This window comes from Natrix helvetica (assembly GCF_964273705.1).
Source record: "Natrix helvetica genome assembly, chromosome: 1".
In the NCBI taxonomy this organism is placed as follows: Eukaryota; Metazoa; Chordata; class Lepidosauria; order Squamata; family Natricidae; genus Natrix; species Natrix helvetica.
Window position 1 is genome coordinate 276,011,835 of NC_138548.1, and position 12,315 is coordinate 276,024,149.

Here is a 12,315-nt window from a genome sequence, read left to right on the forward strand (position 1 = left end):
CCTGCATGCCTAGTGATTATACTATTGTTGGCAAAGAAATGAAGGTGGCAAGTGATTTTGGTTTGCTCATTTGAAGAATAAAGCTGGATAGCTTGATAGAGAAATAGAAAGGTCTGATTTTAAGGAGAAAGATGGCGATAGAGAAAATTGAAAAATACAAATATTTCTCTGGTAACAAAGATCAGAATCGTTAAAGCAATTTTTCCCCCAAGAGGTAATATATGATAGATGCCTTTCAAGAAGCTTATGAAAGTTATCCTGGACTATAGAAAACCAATCAACTAACCCTAGGCCAAATGAAGCCTGGATGTTCCCTTCAAGGGATGATGAATCAGCAAAACTTCATGTGATTTGGGCTTGTGACATGAATGGATGATGAACTAAAAAATATGCTTGGGAGATTTAGGGAATAGGAAGGGAAGACACATGTTCAAATGTGTAGATGGGTCAAACTGCAGGGCCTAATTGTCCTAATTGTTGAGCCAGACAATGGTACCTAACACTGCTTTTGCAGAATATGGTAACCCACTTACAATTGTTAGATGGCTAGTAACTAGCCATCTCCTCCCTTAAAACATTCAGAAAAGATTTAGATATTTTTCAAGTAAGGATACTGAGCAGGATGCAGAAGATCTGCATTAGATGCCAAATGTACTTAGAATTATTCTGGCTCATGAAAATTGAGGCCAAGTCATTAAGGAATTGTTGATGATAATCTGATGTGCATCTCTTACAGCTTTTTTTGGCTTTCAAACCTGGGACTGCAAAAATATTATGTTAAGATAATTAATTACAGACAGGACAAAGAGTGAGCTAAGATATCACAGAAAGAAATGAGGACAATGCTTAAGCTGAAATACTTATTTCTTGGTACTGGTATGTACAAAAACAATACCATGCAGTGTCTGTCTGTCTGTCTGTTTTTTGTTTAACAATTTATATGGCTGCTCTCATGAGTGACTGTGAGTGCCTTACAAAATTAAGAACCCCAATTATAGAAACCCATAACCTCCCTGACCATCTGTAGCAGTATCAAACACAATCAAACCAATTACTTGATTGGGTCTGTGTCAACCTGGGGTCTCCCTGCCTGCTGTTGGAACTACATCTTCAGCGCCTTCCAGAAAAGTATCAAGGTAGGGTTAATTTTATATTTAGGGAAACAATATTCCATAGGAAGGAAGCCACCACAGAGAGGAGCCTTTTTCTTGGTCCACTTAGATGCGCTTCTCTGACAGATGGGACCCACAACATACTCTGCCTTCCAGTTCTGGTGGGCTGAGTATATGCAACTGGGGAGAGGTGGTATTTCAAATATCCTGGCTCCAAGCCATGTAGGGCTTTTGAAGGTAATAGTCAGCACTTAGAATTGAACTCAGAATAAACTGGCAACCAATGTAGCTTCCACAAAAGCGGTGATGCATGTGCAAATCTAGACTTGTGTAAAACTGCAGGCTGCTACAGTTTGAACCAACTGAAGCTTCTGGATATTCTTCAATATTCGTTCCATGTACAGCGCATTATAATATTCCAAGTGGGAGGTATTAGGGCATTGGCGATTATGAGAAGGGCGCATGGGATAACGGATGCATAACTCACAGTTGTACAAAAGCCTTCTGGCCACAACTGCCATCTGTTCCTCAAGCAGGAGTTGCAAGTCCAGGAGAATCCTCAGATTACGTACCATGATGGGGCAGTGCCAGTCCATCCACAACCATCAAAGATGTTAATTCTCCAAGAATCAAGAAGCCCCAAACCAAAAACCACTCTCTATTGCTAGTGTTCCGTTTCATCTATTCCTCCCTATCCTGTGAAGGTCCAAAAACCAAGAAAGACATGCTGAGCTGCTTCTAAGCAGTTTCATTTATTGTTCCTTGTGCATAGGCAAAAATCTTGCTAAACTAAAGTAAACTACTTATACCAGGAGTGAAATTCAGCAGATTCTGACAGGTTGTGGAGAACCGGTAGCAGAAATTTTTAGTTCGGAGAACTGGCAAATACCACCTCTGGTTATTCTGACTATCCTCCTCCCACTAAAATTACCTAAACTCTGCTGTCTTTTGCTTCTCTGGAATGCATTTCCTCTCTTCTGGGAATCTGGACTACATTCCACTGCCTCTCCAAACCTCAACAGCCTCCAGGCACTAAGAAAGGGCAGTTGCAGCATCACTTAACTCACCATAGGCAGAGATATAAAGTTGAGTATCATCAGGATACTGACGATACCTCACTCCCCACCCACCAGTGACAGATAATCTCCGGGTCATTAAAGTTTCACCAAGTTAAACAAGACTGGAGAAAGCACCAGACCCTGCAAAATACTACAAAGCAGGGGCTGTAAGTTGGAGCTCTTGTTCTCATTCAAGCCAATTCAAAATGGATTTTAATGGAGAAAATGAACCAGGACAACACAGTTCCATCCCCACTCTCAAGCTCCAAAGCTGTCCCAGAATGATATATAGTTAATGATATCAAAAGCTACAGAGAATCAAGTCATGCAAGGACAGATTTACTACTGTGTTTCCCTGAAAATAAGACAGTGCAGGAGGCAACGAGCATGGTCACCTCATGGCTGCTGCTGTGTTGCGCATTGCTGGGCCTGCCACTCCTTTTGCGGTGGCCATTAGCGTGACAGAAGGGGCACGGTGGCTACAGTTGCAGGAGTGGCTGTTAACTAAGGGCATGTGGTGTGGATGGGGCATGTCCACCCCTCCCTTCCCCCTCCCTCCGACCTTGCCTCCTCACCTCATGTTTTTTGCGCAGCAAGGAACCAGAGGGAATGGCAAGGACCGGATGTATATGCACTTAAATATTTTAAGGGAAGGCTTATTTTGGGGGGAGGGCTTATTTTAGTGCATGTGCTCAAAAGCCTGATTGGGCTTATTATCCTGGGAGGTCTTATTTTGGGGAAAACATTCCTGCCAGAGGTCATTAAAAGTGCAACCAATGTTTCCATTCTGTATTCAGTCCAGAAATCTGACTGAAAGGGGTCCAGATTTTTTCCCCAGGATCCTATGGAACTGCAGCAAACCATCTTCTCAACAACCTTCCCCAAAAAGGGAAGGTTTTAGTTAGGACAAAAATTATCCATCACGGTGAGATCCATTGTTGGATCCTTAAGACGACAGCAAAACCACTATCTTCCTTAAAGTGCTGGAGCATCACTCCCTCATCCAAAGATGCATTGACTATACCATCAGTACCCAACTGCATGTCGCCTCTTGGGAAGCTTTTGCCAACCAGAGGGAACATGGATCTAAAACATAAGCTGCCAAGCTCATGTTTCCTAAGATCTTGCCAACTTCCTCAAGAGCAACAAGGTCAAACCATTCCTAGATAACTGGCTAAGAATCTACCTCAGGCTTCTCTACTGGACCAATATCCATGTCAATATCCAACTGGGAACAAATCTGAATTATGTGCCAGGAAATAATCAAATTCCTCAGCAGGCCCCTGGTCACCTTACTGGATGATTATCTGCAGAAGCAATTGTTTCAACAAGTATTTCCATTTCACTTCTTGAATCGATGGTAGGCTTTAATTGCAGTTTTATCCATGTTTGATTGAGTTAATTCAATGTCTTCTATCATGGTGCTCTAAATGTCTCTTGATCCATTTCATCCCTCTCAACCCATTCACAACTAGTTTTTAGGTATAACTGTCCAACCAACTTTGCATCCATCTTATAGCTGTGTCACCTAGCCTATATTTTGGCAACATCTGCTAAGATCTCATGGAGCCTCTGGTGTACTTAAATTATATTAAGAACACTGAATTTATATAATAGAGGGCATGATGGCTCAGCGATTAAAAAAACTGAGCTTGTCAGCTGGAAAGCTGACATCCTAGGTTCAAGATCTGAGTGTCACACAATGGGGTGAAATTGATAATCTGTAGTTGGGGGTGGTCCTTGCTTCCCTCTTGAAGGTAGGAATTTGCCCTTCTTCAATCCACTGGCTGAATTATGGTTATAATTTCTCAGAGATCATAGAAATAGGTTTCCAATACAGCATTCACAAGCCCTTTCATTATGGATGTAACAGATCTCATCTTGGAGGCAAAATCATTCATAGTATCCAGATGCTCCATAATAATCCTTTCCTTACCTTGTATCAATTATTCTGTTCAAATTCATTTCAACACAATTCCCACTGAAACAAAGTAGGAGTTGAGGAGTTTGGTAATTACCCCATCATCTGTTAATATTCATCTTCTCAAAAATGAGACAACCCCATCTTTCTTTTCCTTTTACTATTGACACCATCAATGACTTTGTGGTCTATGCTTTTTATGTTGATTGGGCTGGATTCTTATACAACCTTATCCTAACTTCTGAAGTTCCCCTCAATCCCATAAAAACAAATCTACCTTTCTTATTCAACTTAAATTGGGACTAAAATTGACTGACACGAAGAACAGAATTGCCCAGTAGTGTGTTTGTGCCATGAAAGATGCCTTGCACATCAGTTATAAAAACATCTGATCGTGTCCTCAAACTCTTATTCAACAAGGTTAATGTTTCTGTCTGTTTTTTCTATCCTTGCTCCTCTGGTCTAACATAACTCAAATGCCGAATCTGGTTCTAGCAGTGTGAATGAAAATGTGCAGAATGTAGTTTGTGGTTCCACTGCTGATTTTTATTTTATTTTACAGAATTTGAGTTTACAGTTCTGATCAAATATCGCTTACTACTTTTAATTATTATTTCCGCAACTGTTAATTAAGTACTTGAAAAGGTATCCCAATACTATATTATTGTTTTGGGACGAAACCAATTTCACTTTGATCAGGTAAGCCAGGAGGGCAGAGTAACAATCAATGGAAGATTGTCGCCGCAGCCGCCTGACCAGGCTGACAGTTCCGTCGACGACTATCTTCGCTCGCAGGGCGTCCTCCCATCCGAGACCGCTCCGCCTAAGAAAGCGGGTCAAGCTGCCCGTTTGGGCGATCGCATCTTCCTAGCGACCTTTTCGCGAGTTCACAATCCCCAAACGAGGAAACCCGGCAAGCCTTCATACCGAAGAGGGACGGCGCTCGAGCCTCGGCAAGGCCTTTCCGGGAGAGGATCACGTGGTCGCCTATTTGGTCCCTCCCCCCCTCAGTCGCCGGATGGGGCGCGGGGGGGGGAGGAGGAGGAGGCTGCCCGTTGACGCGGGGGTTGCTGGGAAGTCCTCTCCAGGGGAGGGAGGGGGAGGGGTAGAGACAGAGAGAGGGAGGGCGAGGAGGAGGAGGAAGGAGGAAGGAGAAAGCGGCAGAGACCGCCCGGGCCTTGACATCGCCGCCCACCCGCTTCGGTCCAGTCTCAGGCTCGCAGCCGTCGAAATGGAGTGGCGCCGGAGATGGTACTCTGCCGCCGTGCCTTCCTTTGGGCGGTGATCCGCCGTGGCCCGCCTTTCCCCTTCTCTCGTCAGCGGCTCCTGCCGTTGCCGTTCCTGGGGGCCTTTCTGGCCTTTTGTGCCTCGCGCGGCAGCAGCCCCCCCCCGAGAAATGTTCGGGGCGGTAGCGGAGTAGTCCGTGGAGGTGAGTGATGGGCGGCTCGGGGAGGTGGGCCCGTCGAGAGGGCCTTTGGGCTGGGCGGGGCGGGACGAGGTTAGGCGCAGTTAAGCAATACAGAGCCAGATAGGCCCCGTCTCTCCCCCCCCCGGGTTGGGGGTGGGTGGGGGAGGCCCGGGGGCGGACCGCTCGCCCCATCCTCCGGGTAGCCCCAACCCCTCCTTGTCTAGCGAGATGCCTTTGTATTGCTTGTCCTCCATCGGCTGCTGCGGGAGGGAGGGGGCTCTGTACTCTTCCGATCCCAAGTTGGATTTGGCTTTCTTTCTCTCCCCCCTCACCCCCCAACCTTGCCCCACGCCCTGAATTTCCCATGACTTCGCTATCCGGTATCTTCTTTTCCCCGGATCCCTCCTTCCTTATTCGTCCCACGCCGAGCTCGGTATATTTTGGGGAGGTTGGGGGAGACGTTGTCTTGGAAGGTTTGTGTTAGATATTAACATATATCGGGGAAAGTCTCCCCTCTGGTCCGCTCCTACAGCGGGAAACAGGTATCCCTCTGATTGGTCGAGGGGCGTACCCAATCCCTATAAAAGGGGAACCCTCCGACTACCGAACAAGCTGGATCACTACTATCACTAATAAAGAGCTATTAAGTCACTTCGTGTCCGCAGTCTGTCTCTCGTTACCCAGATCTAACATTGGCGACGAAGGTGGGATTGAGAGACAGATAGGACGAAGAACGCTACTCCAGAATCTCCGGATTTGATCCAGCCCAGGAATTCGGCAGCAATTCCGACAGCCATCTCAGATCACCGCAGCGCGGCAAATTCAAACTGAGAAGATGGCGATGCATGCTCCCCCCGCTCCTTTCGACCCAGAAAACGACGAATGGGAAGCTTTCATGATTCGTTTCGAGTGTTTCCTCGAAGCAAACGAATACACGGGGATCACCGATGCGAGGAAGAAAAACATCTTCCTCGGCTACTGCGGAAAGGAAGTCTTCAATACGGCCAGAGACCTCACTGCGCCTACTCCAATACAGGCAGTATCGTGGACGACGTTGCAACAAACTCTGCAAACTCATTACGCGCCAAAACCTTCCCGCCATGTCTGCCGCAAGGAATTCAACATGAGGACTCAGAAGGCGGGAGAATCAATCAATCAATATGTTGCAGCCCTACGAAAAGCAGCAGCTCACTGCGAATACAGAGATTTGGAAGAGCACATCTTAGAGCGGCTCATCTGTGGGGTAAGAGACATTTCGTTGCAAAAGAAGATGTTGGCAAACCCGAATTTAACCCTACAGGCAGCGTTAAACGAAGCAAGAGCGTCAGAATCAGCGGAGAAATCAGCGGTGACCATACAACGAGGGGCCAGCGCATACCAGCCAGCACCGAGACAAACCAGAGTTCACTATGAGGACACAAGCCCCGACTACGAGAATCCCGAGTTCGAGGACAGTCACCTGATGCAGAGCAGTCACTTGAGGCCTGGGGGGAGACCCGGATCCCGTTTGCCGCCCTGCGCAAGCTGCGGAGGGAATCACCCCAGGTCTACTTGCAGGTTCAGGAACGTTGTTTGTTCGCACTGCAACAAACTTGGGCACATCGCACGAGTGTGCCGGAGCGGAGTCCCTGCCTCACGGCAGCCACCCATGTACCGCCAACAGAAGCCCAACCCAGGGGCTTGGCGAAACCAAAAAGGGCGCCCAGAGAGAAATCCACAAGTGTTTACCCAGAGAGAAAATTTCCAAAGAGCTGAACGAGCGTATTCCCAGAGAGATTACTCACAAGAAAGTGAGCGAGCGTATCCCCAGAGAGAATACACACAAAGAGCTGAAAGAGCGTTTTATCAAGACGCTCAACGAGAGTATTTTCAGGATGTTGACGGTGAGATAGAGTTGACCCAGAGAGAGGAGTTGCGAACGTATCTCACCACAATACATCAGGTCCGCCCTAAGCGGCCAAAAAGGCTGAGAGTCACAGTCCTCTTGGAGGGCTCACCCTGCGAGCTAGAAGTTGACACAGGATCAACCCTGACGATCATTTCATGGGCATCCATGAAGCAGGCTATCCCTAGCCTCAGAAAGAGCCAACTACACGCCCCAGACGTCCTGCTACGAGACTACCAGGGGAACCAAGTCCCCATCGTGGGCCAAGGCACATTCCACATCCGTTTCAAGGACATCGAAGCCCAGCTGCCCGTGACCATCGCCAGCGCGCCATTGCAGAACCTTCTGGGGCTTGATTGGTTTGAAGCCCTGGGGTTAGAAGTCACCGGGATCAACGCCGTAAGAAACAGCAGCGCTGAACAGATTTTTAAGGAATTCGAGGACGTGTTCAGCCCCGGTCTTGGTAAGTATGTGGGTAAACCAATATCATTCAATTTAGACCCCAAAGTGGCGCCAATCCGACTTAAACCAAGACGAGTGCCTTTTGCACTCCGCCCTAAAATAGACAAAGAGATAGATAAGTTAGTGGAGCAAGGAATCCTTGAGCCGGTAGATCACGCGCGCTGGGAAACGCCCATCGTGACCCCAGTCAAGCCAGACGGATCAGTCCGCATCTGCGCGGACTATAAGTGTACAATTAATGTCGCGCTACAACAGAGCGCATATCCTGTGCCAGTAGTACAGCACTTATTGCACTCGTTGGGACCAGGAAAGGTATTTGCAAAGTTAGACATGGCACAAGCTTACCAGCAACTGCCAGTTGATAGCGCCACAGCGGAGGCCCAAACTATAGTGACGCATAGAGGAGCATTCAAATGCAACCGGCTACAATTTGGCGTAAGCATTGCCCCAGGACTGTTCCAGAGCGTCATGGAACGACTGTTGCAAGGGATACCAGGAGTCGTCCCCTATTTTGACGACATCTTGGTGTCAGCTGCAAACGAGGAGCAATTAAACAAAAGAGTCAGATCTGTTTTGGCCAGAATCAGAGAAAAGGGTCTCCGCCTTAAAAAAGAAAAATGCCAAATTAACGTGCCTAGCGTAGAATTCCTGGGTTATAGAATCGATGGTCAGGGAATACACCCCACTTCAAAGAAAATTAAGGCGATCCAGGACGCCCCCACACCACGAAATCAGACCGAGTTGCAGGCCTTCCTCGGATTACTTAACTTCTACAGCGTTTTTCTGAGGCAGAAAGCGACCGTTGCTGAGCCACTACACCGTCTACTCCAGAGGAACGCACCATGGAAATGGGGACGATCAGAAGCTGCAGCTTTCGCCGGGGTAAAGCGCCTGCTCACCACTGACTCACTGCTTGTTCAATACAGCCAGACCCTACCGCTGGTATTGACCTGCGACGCATCACCTTTCGGAGTTGGAGCAGTCCTCAGCCACAGGATGCCCGACGGAAAAGAAGCACCCATCGCGTTCTACTCCAGGACTCTTTCATCGGCCGAAAGGAATTACAGCCAAATGGACAGGGAAGCGCTGGCTGCCGTCGCGGGAGTAAAGCGTTTCCACGAATACCTCTATGGACGTGATTTTGAACTGATCACAGATCACAAACCGCTGTTGGGACTTTTGGCGGGAAACCGCCCCACTCCGGTCTCCCTTTCTCCTCGCATGACCAGGTGGACTGTTTTCCTGGCTGCGTATTCATACAAATTGATACATCGACCGGGCTCCACTCTTGGACACGCAGACGCACTCAGCCGTTGCCCATTACCTGACATTCTGCCAGACCCCACTCCAGAAGTACCGGTATTGCTCATTGACTGTTTGGATTCAGGACCGGTTTCTTCCTACGATGTTGCAAGATTCTCCTCTAAAGACAATTTAATAAAGCAAGTTCAAACTTGGGTTTGGAGGGGGTGGCCAAAGGGAAATGTGGGCCCGGAATTCAAAATGTTTTGGTCAAAACGGGACGAGCTCTCAGTATTACAAGGATGTTTGTTGTGGGGGGGATCGAGTTGTTATTCCGTATGCTTTACGTAAAAATGTACTAGATGCTTTACATATGGGTCATCCGGGGATTGTTAGAATGAAGGCGTTAGCAAGAAGTTACGTATGGTGGCCAAACATGGACAAAGAAATAGAGGAGTGGGTGGCCACTTGTGACCCATGCCAGGAATCGAGACCAGCACCCCCGGAAGCGCCCGCCACAGAATGGGAGAAACCCAAAGCACCCTGGTCGCGAATACACATCGACTTCGCAGGGCCATTCCAAGGTCAGACTTTCTTTATAGTGGTAGATGCATACTCAAAATGGCTAGATGTAGTCCTAATGACTTCAACCACGGCAGAGGCAGTCGTAAAGGTTCTACGGCGACTCTTCGCCACCCATGGCCTGCCAGATCTCATCGTATCCGATAACGGGCCCCAATTCACGGCCATGCACTTTGAAACATTTTTAGCAGGGTTGGGAATCCGGCATGCCCTCATCGCGCCATTCCATCCAGCATCAAACGGACAGGCGGAGAGAATGGTGCGATTCGCAAAAGAGGCCCTCGCCAGGATGGGTCCAGGTGATTGGCAAACACGCATTGACCATTACCTCCTCATTCAACACATTACCCCGAGCGCATCGACGGGTAGGAGCCCCGCTGAACTACTCATGGGTCGTCGACTACGGTCTCACCTAGACCGGCTCCACCCGAATTACTCTGCCACGGCTCCCCCAGACTCTACAAGTAAGATCCGATCTTTCAGGGTAGGGGATTCAGTATACGCTCACAACTACACGGGGGGAACATTGTGGATGCCGGCAAAGGTCATTGGCATCACGGGTCCACGATCGTATTTGCTAGAGCTAGAAGATGGGCGGAATTGGAAAAGGCACATCGATCAACTACGGGGTCGCCTAGCACACTCCAACCTTCGAAATGAAGACGAAAGTTTCCTGTCTACGGAAAGTCAGCCACAAGAAAACCCCATCATAGGAAACAACGACGCCGGCGAGCCAAGCGTAGAACAAGACTACACGCACGTAGCAGGGCAACCCCCAGACAACGCAGCCGAACAAACTCCGGAACGCCCGAGCAACGAAGGCACAAGACCTCCAGAACGGGAAATAGAAAAAGCACCCGATCCTGCAACTACTTCGAACCAACCCACAACCAGTCCTGCAACCACTTCAAGCCAACCCGAACTACGACGTTCCTCCCGAGCAAGACAAACACCCACCTACTTAAAGGATTATGTTACCTACCGCAACGTCCCATCTAGGAGGGGAGGGATGTTAGATATTAACATATATCGGGGAAAGTCTCCCCTCTGGTCCGCTCCTACAGCGGGAAACAGGTATCCCTCTGATTGGTCGAGGGGCGTACCCAATCCCTATAAAAGGGGAACCCTCCGACTACCGAACAAGCTGGATCACTACTATCACTAATAAAGAGCTATTAAGTCACTTCGTGTCCGCAGTCTGTCTCTCGTTACCCAGATCTAACAGTTTGAGCGTGCCGAGATTTAGAGGCTCGTGTTACAAAATGGACAGACACGGGTTATATATATGAGTCATGTGTGTCTGTGTGTGTGTGCGGGTAATAAATGCATATATACACACCTCGGGCAAGTTTTAGGTGTTTTCTTCTGTCTTTCGCGAATGATAGCCTGTCTTTCTTTCTTTCTTTCTTTCTTTCTTTCTTTCTTTCTTTCTTTCTTTCTTTCTTTCTTTCTTTCTTTCTTTCTTTCTTTCTTTCTTTTTCTTCCCCTTCCTTTTCGGAAGTGTCAGCAAAGTCAAGGCAGATGAAAGAGACAAGCTTTTGACGGGAGGGCCCAGTCATCTCTTGCACAAGTTGGGTTTAATCAGAATCCATCCTTTGACGTCATTGCTTTGTTCCTTCTACTTTTGCTATCTGTGTTTTAAAGCACTGGGAATCCAAAATCTCTTTCAAATGTATTATGCTTCCAACAATCCTCCATCCCGCTTCTCATAATAAGAGTGTCCTCACGCTGTTTCAACACATCCAGTTGAGTCGGAAGCAAAACCAAAGAAATCTGCGCCAATAGGGTTATTTATTACACAAAAATGCTTGTTGGAAAAGAAATGACTTCCCCTGGAGCTAAAGTAAAACAGTGGTGTCACCAGCCTCCTTTCCAGAAGAAAGGATGTCCTAACAAACTTCAGTTCCCTGGGCTGATTAAGATTTATTGCAAGTTTGGTAGGTCCAGATCATTTATGCTGGGCTTTTCCAAATGACTGATTTTTCTAGCCTTGGCATAATGCCTGCTTGCGTCATTTTTTGGATGAGATTGTGGAGAAAGGATCCCAGAAACCTTTGTATTCAGGTTTTGGGTTTTGCCTCTGTCCTATAAATTCTGCCTTTTCCTCAGTCATCCACTACATGTCCTCAGTCACCAATACGTTTTATGACGTTTCTCTTTGCTGTTGGGGAAGGTCATCCCAGGACACCTTAATTTATCATCATACCATGAATTAATTGCATTTGATTTATTCTCTGCTATTCTACTTTGCTGAATACTTAAAATAGTTAACAAATTTTTAAAAACCAACACAGAAAAGAGACTCTAAAGTTAAAAACATAAACTTCAATACTATTAACTGTTAAAATTTGGTAAAATCTGTTAAAAAAAAATTACAGATTTTCCAAAAAAAATGTTTAGAGGAATATATTTTTGTTATTGCCTTGTCAGTCCAAAGTGTATTATTTTTGTATATTTTCACCACACCCTATTAGTCCTTGCCATATCATGCTTGGAGCAAGTGCTCAGGAAATTAACAGCTAGCAAGCTTCCAAAGGACTTGTGTTTACAGAACTTGTGATGGATGTGTATATAAGGGATTTCTTGTGAACTTCCAGACTTGCATATCTCAGATAGAATGGGGATAATCTCTACAGACAAACAAC

At 47.0% G+C, this 12,315-nt stretch overlaps 1 protein-coding gene across 2 annotated transcripts in view; it reads left to right on the forward strand.

Moving 5' to 3' along the window:
* Positions 1 to 4,569: 4,569 nt before the first annotated feature.
* The window catches only part of AFF4 (ALF transcription elongation factor 4), a 76,699-nt gene continuing 68,953 nt past the window's right edge, over positions 4,570 to 12,315 (forward strand). For both annotated transcript variants that reach the window (XM_081936131.1, XM_081936132.1), the window contains exon 1: positions 4,570 to 5,520. The gene's annotated coding sequence lies outside the window, so the exon portion shown is untranslated. The remainder of the gene's footprint in view (positions 5,521 to 12,315) is intronic.